Source organism: Balaenoptera borealis (genome assembly GCF_965194805.1).
Source record: "Balaenoptera borealis genome assembly, chromosome: 21".
In the NCBI taxonomy this organism is placed as follows: Eukaryota; Metazoa; Chordata; class Mammalia; order Artiodactyla; family Balaenopteridae; genus Balaenoptera; species Balaenoptera borealis.
The window spans coordinates 11,762,147-11,770,523 of NC_138880.1; positions in this window are offsets into that span (position 1 = coordinate 11,762,147).

Here is an 8,377-nt window from a genome sequence, read left to right on the forward strand (position 1 = left end):
TGGTTAAGAATCCGCCTGCCAGTGCAGGGGACACGGGTTTGAGCCCTGGTCCAGGAAGATCCCACACACCAAGGAGCAACTAAGCCTGTGCGCTACAACTACTGAGCCTCCACTCTACAGCCCGCGAGCCACAACTACTGAGCCCACGAGCCACAACTACTGAAGCCTGTGCGCCTAGAGCCTGTGCTCCGCAACAAGAGAAGCCACCACAATGAGAAGCCTGCTCGACGCAACTAGAGAAAGCCCACTCGCAGCGACAAAGACCCAACACAGCCAAAAATTAAAAATAAATAAATTTATTCTAAAAAATAAATAACTAAATGTTCTTCTACATTTTCATTTTCATGTATAACTTTTCAATCTATCTAGAATCTTTTTTTAATTATTTATTTTATTTTGTTTATTTATTTTTGGCTGTGTTCGGTCTTTGTTGCTGCGAGCCGGCTTTCTCTATTTGCGGCGAGCGGGGGCTGATCTTTGATGTGGTGCGCGGGCTTCTCATTGTGGTGGCTTCTCTTGTTGTGGAGCACGGGCTCTAGGCATGCAGGCTTCAGTAGCTGTGACACACGGGCTCAGTAGTTGTGGCTCGCGGGCTCTAGAGCGCAGGCTCAGTAGTTGTGGCGCACGGGCTTAGTTGCTCCGCGGCATGTGGGATCTTCCCGGACCAGGGCTCGAACCCGTGTTCCCTGTGTTGGTAGGCGGATTCTTAACCACTGTGCCACCAGGGAAGCCCTAGAATGTTTTCTTTTTTAAAAAATATATTTATTTGTTTATTTGGCTGCACTGGGTCTTAGTTGCAGTATGTGGGATCTAGTTCCTTGACCAGGGATTGGCCCTGGGCCCACTACATTGGGAGTGTGGAGTCTTAACCACTGGACCACCAGAGAAGTCAGTAGAACCTTTTCTTAACATAATGAAGTTTTAGTTTTTTCTACTTGGTTAATTAGTTGAGCCGGCAACATTTACTTCCCTCACACCCAGTAATCTGAGATGACTTCTTTATCAGGTGATAAACCTGTGTATATAGAAATTGTTTCTGTGCTCTTTTGTTCTAATCCATTGACCCATCTGATGATTTTTGTTCTAGAAGGGTATTATTTTAATTATTATAATTTTATAAAATTATAATTATAATTTACTTAATTGTGTAATTTTATAGCTTGTATTGCTCTTCTTTTTCAAAACTTTCTTGGGTATTTGTGCCATTTTATTATTCTATGTTTGCCAAGTTTCAGGGGAAAAAACAAACCTCAGGATTTCCATTAAAAATTAATCGGGGAAAAAATTTTAAGTATTTAAATTTACCAGTTAAGAACATGTTTTGCCTCTCCATTAACTCAATTCTCCTTTTATTTCCGTCAATAAAAATTTTAAGATATTTTTATTTTTGTTTGTTAGATTCCACATACATCCTTTTAAAGTTGATTCTAGTTAATATTTTTGGCAACTTTTGTAAGAATGAGAACTTAAAAATAATTATTACTGGATATATCTGTTATACAGAAAATACTTTTACAAAGTCCTTAACTTTATATGCCAGGCTTTCAGAATTCTTCTTATCAGCACTAAGGGTTTTAGGCAAATTTTTGAGATTCTGCTTTGTATTTTCAAAATGTTTCTGCTATAATTACCGTTTGATTTTCTTGTTCTATAACTGATGCAAGGTTTTTCTACCAGTTGAATTAATTACAAGGCTGTTGATGCTAAAATGTGTGTTAAATATTGAAATTTTAACTTCATATGACACATACATAATAAAAAAGACAACACTTTCTTATACCAACAAGTAAACAAGCATTATTGTTTCAAGGGTAATAGTTCTATGATTATTCACTGAATTTCAAGTAGACCGTATAAAAAAAAAAAACAGAAACCTCAATTAAATAGAGTTGGGAGACCAGAAGGGGGAGCTCTCACCCCGCCCCGTGAAGTTAGCAGAACCCAATGGGAAGAAGAAAGACTCATCTTTCCTGGCAAGAACTCAGCCAATGAAAAACCACCGACTCTCTGTTTACTAGAGCCCTCCCAACTAACTTTTTCTCTCTATGAAACTGTTCTCCTTCCCTTGCCCTGCGGGGCATTTGCACGTGGTGCGCCATGATTGCAGACCGCAAATTGCATTTCTCTGCTGATCCCAAATAAACCATTTTTACTGGACTAATATCTGGCAGTCTATTATTTCTGGTCAGTAATTCTCACAGCAGAGCTTCTTGCAAATAAACTGGTCATGCTTCAATATCCAAATGAAAAGATACAGAATAAATAAAAATCTGCTAGAAAGGACCTTCACCCTCATTATAAGAGATGTTATAGATTGCAGTTCAGCCAACATAGTCATTCATTTAACAGATTTTTTCTTTAACCCTCTGGCCTCTTTCATCCATTTCTCCCACTCCCCCCCCCCACCCCTCTACCTCTGGCAAGGTTGCTGTTATTATTGAAATTTGTATATTATTCATATTGCCTTTCAAGAAAGTTATAAATTTGCATGTAAATATATATATATATTTGTTGAATTTATAATAATTATTTAGACTTCATACATTAAGTTTTGCTTCTTTTAAGCTTTTCTAGGAATTGATGGTATAGTTCAATAATAGTGCCGAAGGGCTTCTCTGGTGGCGCAGTGGTTGAGAATCTGCCTGCCAATGCAGGGCACACGGGTTCGAGCCCTGGTCTGGGAAGATCCCACATGCCGCGGAGCAACTAGGCCGGTGAGCCACAACTACTGAGCCTGCGCGTCTGGAGCCTGTGCTCCGCAACTAGAGAGGCCGCGATAGTGAGAGGCCCGCGCACTGTGATGAAGAGTGGCCGCCACTTGCCGTAACTAGAGAAAGCCCTCGCACAGAAACGAAGACCCAACACAGCCAAAAATAAATAAATAAATAAATTAATTAAAATAATAATAATAGTGCCGAAGATAATAATGTGAAATTTAGGGTAAACAATGAAATTTTTGTATATATTTAGTTTATAATGAATTATACCAATAAGACACATGATTAGATATATTTTGTGTATTGAGATCTAGGCAATTAGAATGAAAGATCAATACCAAGGCAAAAGGTAAACATCCCAGGACAGAAGCTTGTGGTCCCTGTTCACGAAAGAACCTGGTCAATAGCCCAAAGGTATTATGTTTACAAGGTCATGAATTATTAATGTTTTGGATCTACTAGAAATCTGTTGGAAGTGCAGGTTACCACTACCTGAACTAGCGCCCATTGCCCTGTGAGGCAGGCTCGCTCTGTACTCCATTGCACGTGTATAGATGGAAAAAAATTCTGAGTGCACCTCAGTCAGAATTTTGACAAGCACCCCCTGTGGATGGTGGATAGCAGAATTTGTTTGGAACAAGCCTCTGTGTTCTTAATTTGCTCAATACCTTCCAGAATAATCCTTCATTGAATTTGATATTTTCTACATGTAGCTGTCTGGATAGAAAGGTGATTAGCTCAGATGCTAACTACGTATGGACATTAGCCCCTCTTTTATCAAAAGTTTATCAAGGCAGCTTTTGCTGCAGTAGTGCTGCATGGAAAAGCATCTCCTAAATCTCAGCTGATTGCAACAGCAGACACTTTCTTTCTCACTCACATTTCTGTGAGTTGGCGATGGTTGCTTTGCTGGTTTAGGTCAGCTTTATATGCCTTCACTTCCTACCCCTAACGTTGTAGGAGTGGCTTCTGTCCAGGGCACAATATTATTAGGATAAGGGCTCAGTGCAAGAAGACTTCAGAAACTTTCAATGCCTTGTAAAGCCTTCCTTTGCAACTGGGACACTATCCCTTACGGTGCTGTTCACATGGCCAAATGGCCAAACTGACATTCTCTTCCTATGGAGGTGGGAGGAGAGAGTAAATATTTGCTGAATAATAATATAATTTACCACAGTCCACCCATATGGTCTCAAATATTGATGGATCTTCTCTTTGCATTCAAAATAAACTCTTAGCCTTCTTGAGGAGAAAACCCCAAAACATCCCAAGCCCAGGATCTTGTGCTAGCATCTACAGTAGGTCCAGATATGGTTCCTCTTGATCCAGACACCTATGAGCTAAAAAGAAAAGTTATTTATAGTCTCTTTTGACCACACACACACACACACACACACACACACACACATCATATAAAGGTGAGATGAGACCAGAATGACAGCAAAAAATAATCCCATTTGGAAAGGTGAAAAATGGGAGACACATAGCAGTCACTGGTCTGAAACAATTTTGAATTCCCATCGGGCAAATGTTCCTTATGAAAATGCTTCATAAGAAGCAACCCCAAATCTCAGAGGTTTACAACCAACGTATTTCTCCAAATTCTGACCTGGTTTGCAGGTCAGCTATGTCAACTTTCTCCATGCAACAAATCAGGTTCAGAACTACCCCATGTGTCTGCTTACTCAAAGTCCCAGGATGAAAGAGCAGCTACTATCTAGGGCATATCGCTTCATCATGGTGACCAGAAGTGCAAGCAGATTTGCAGAAACTTATGTACTGTCACGTCTGTCCACATTTCGTTAACCAAGTCATGTGTTCAAGCCCAAAGTTATTATTATACTCCTCCCATGGTGGGAGGAGGGGGAGAGAGTATTTGCTAAACAAGAATAGAATCTGCCACAGAAGATGAGATATGTTTTAGAGAATATCTCCTCTTCCAAAGGAGCCCAGTGAAAGCAATCTTTCCTAATATTGGAAGATCCCAGTGAGTAGTTAAATGTTCTTCATGTAAATTATTCTGTAAGCACAAGAGGTAAGTTATAGTTACCTATTAGAAAAACATAAAGAGAAAGTACAAAGCAGTACATAAATTTCACTTTGTATAGAAAGCTGAATAACAGACAGAGAATTGGAAATCAGTTTGAATTACCAAGAAAAAAAGGCAAAGAGACAGAATGATGCAGATGAATTTCACATAAATCTGGGCAAATCCAATAAGGTAATTCATAATTCTTCCTCTACCTGTGCTGCCTTAGTGGAAAAAATAGATAATTCCAGGGAACTGGACTAGGTTTATTTGAGAGGCCAATGTTTGGGTGTGCACAGAAGAATTTGAGCAGAAAAATTTTGCAGGAAGAATTAATGAAGTTACAAAAAGACAGATCCCATGGGTAGGGAAGTTATATGTCTGTCTCAGAAGAGTCTGTCTTTCTGGATAAAGTTGTCACAATATTTCTGAGCAACCAAGTACTGGGGTTAGTATCAGAATCTTAACTAAGTTAAACCTATACATTAATCAGGGCTTGTGATAAATCTCCAAGAGCCTTCAGACAGAGCAGAGTGTAAGGAACTAAAACAAGCTCATTTTACCACCTCTTCAGAAGGTGGAGATGCGGACAGGTCTTGCCCGAACATGATTGTATAGATATGAGATTCTGAGAGTCATATTCTTGGGCACCCACAAAACACAAATGCTCAGCCCTTGTGGATATACAGATGCTACTATCATGTTACAACATCAGATTTTGTATACTTTCTGAGCTGGTCCATTCTTTATCGTTTTTTTTTTTTTTTTCTTCTTTTTCTTTTTCTTTTAGTTGCAGCATGCTGGATCTTTCGTTGCAGCGTGTGGGCTTCTCTCTAGTTGTGGCTCGTGGGCTCCAGAGTGCACAGGCTCAGTAGTTGTGGCGTGCAGGCTTAGTTGCCCCGTGGCATGTGGGATCTTAGTTCCCTGACCAGGGATCAAACCCGCATCCCTTGCACTGGAAGGCAGATTCTTAACCGCTGGACCACCAGGGAAGTCCCTCTTTATCGTTTAAGGCCAGTTTTGCTGGCTGCATTTCTGAGTCCAACTCATAACCACTTTGATGGATAAAAAGACACTTTCAAATCAAAGGAGAGATCATCAGCCTGAAGAACTCACACACCTGGCTAAGTCTTTCTAGAAAATCACTGACAAATATTGAACTATATAAAAAATGTATAAGATCTAAACTGAAGTGATGGTTGGGGCTGGGGAGAGAAGTATAAATTTATTGTTTAGGAAACTAAGTGTGGTTATTTGCACATCCTTCTGTTGATTTTACAGAGTCCCAAGCTTAACTTTTAAAAACCTTAGGTTTTCATCTAGGAATACTACTGGTAAATCTTCTGGTACTGAGTGGTCAGACCTCAGAAAGAACACATCTTCCATAAAGGTGCCTGAAGTAGGGAGGTTATATGCAGGCAAGTCAAGGAAAGCAAAAATGAGAATGGGGAAGTTGATTGCAGAAGATAAGGCACCATTTGTTTTCTTGTTTAACATGTTTATTTAGCAGCTAATATGTGCAAAGTACTTTATTATATGTGTACATACATACGTATTATAGATGCCAAGGAGAATACTACAATAAGGCAAACTTGGAAGCTCACACTTTAGGAGTGGAGGTAGAAAACACACACACACACACACACACACACACACACACACACACGATTGTAATACATTGTAGAAAGTATGAGCCTTCGGGAAAAATTAATCAGTAATTTAAAGTACAAGACACAAAACCAGGAAAATGATGTTCCCACAGCTAAGATGAAACCCAGATGCTGAAAGAAAGGTATTAATGTAATATCCTGAAAAATGCAGAAAAAAACATTAACTTTTAATAGAAGGTCATCACAGATGAGCAAAGGAGAAGAGTACTGCTAGCAATGATGAAATAGGAAAAAATTGGAGTGGGAGGAAAAACATTGCAAAGTATAGAAAAAGAGGTTATTTCAATTATTTAAATACCTGAATGTTAAATTAATGACTTTTGCACATTGACTGAAATTAATGAAATCATCAGTGCCTGACACTCTCCATTAGGGTCTTTAAGATAATTGCAAATGTGATGAGAAATACTGTAAGTTAATAGAATTTCATGGAAGAGAAAAGAAAAATCAGTCCAAGAATGGATGAAATATGGATGATGTAGCATCTTTTCTGTATATATATTCAAATAAATACACACAAGTTAATATAAATGCATAAGAATACCCACTTAGAACGGTTTTAGAAATGAAACTGCTGGGAGACCTTAACAATTATAGATTAGTTGTTTTATCTTTGAAGCCTGGCATTTGTCAGCACTATTTATTCACCAATCTGTAATCTCTCCAAAGAACACAGCATGCAGCATGGCAGATCATCCTGGCTTTCTAAGTGGCAGGTCCATTTAGGTGACTTCTATAAGGAAATAACCAGTCACGTAAATAAGGGAGAAGCAAAAAATGTAACCTTACAGTATCTTAATTAGTTCGTAGCTATTGTCCCAGAAGAGATTTCCTTTCTATCCTATTTCATTAGAAAGATATAGATGAAGGTCACACACTCACCAGTCTAATGTATCCAAAGGTAACATAACATTTTCTTTTTACCAGTTTAGAAGAAATAGTTCAGTATTGATTATTCACTTTCATTCTTTCTTGCTGAAAAAGAAAACTCTTAAGATAGGTTTTTGCCTCTCTTAAGATATGAAGTACTTATCTGGCTGCATATCAAAGTACTGTTTTAAATGTATCGCTTCCATTGTTCTTGTATTACAGGCAATCATAATTCTACTTATAATTCCCTCTATTACTTAGGATTTGCTTGGGACTGTGGTTTTTTAAATAAGAGATTGGGTTTGGGAAGAATGATTGACTTTATTATATTATTAAAATCTGTTCATTTTAAAATTTATTTTCATCCATGAATATAGCTTGCATAATTTCTGGTTTTCAGCATTTTATTTTTGGCCCAGAATTGAACCTATTCTGTAAATGTTTCATGGATACTTAGAAAAGGAAGATGAGTTTTTCCTTTGTGTATAAATATAAAAACAAAGTTTATTAATTAAATTATACCAATCCTCTGCTTGTTTCTTATTTATATTTGCTATTTAAACATTAAAGATTTAGGGTTAGGCTGTTTCTTCCCATAAATATCCCCCCCCCCCACCCCGTATTCTGTCATGGTTAATTATGCGTATTGGAAGTCAGGCTGCCTGTTTTAAATCCTGGTTCCAAATTCACTAGCTGTGTCATCTTGGTCAGCTAAGTTAATGTCTCTAAATCATCGACTCACTTATAGACTGAAAATAATAATCCCCTATTTCATAAGACCAGCTTTAGATTAAAAGTTGTGATGGAGATATAGTGTCTGGCACATAATATGGTCAATAAACATTAGTTTTATTATTATTATTGGTATTATTATCATCATTCTCAGTTCATTTTTAACACTTTTTTGATTTGTGAATTTTCTTTTCCCTTTAACTGATATGTACTTGCAGAGAGATGGAATGATTGACCTTTGATCACACTGATCCGAATGCTTTCTCTATAAAACGCAGCAGAATGCTGGCCAGTGATTCCAAAGCATCCATTTTTCAGACTAAGCTACCAAACCAAAAGAGCCAAAGAGGGAGCTTCTC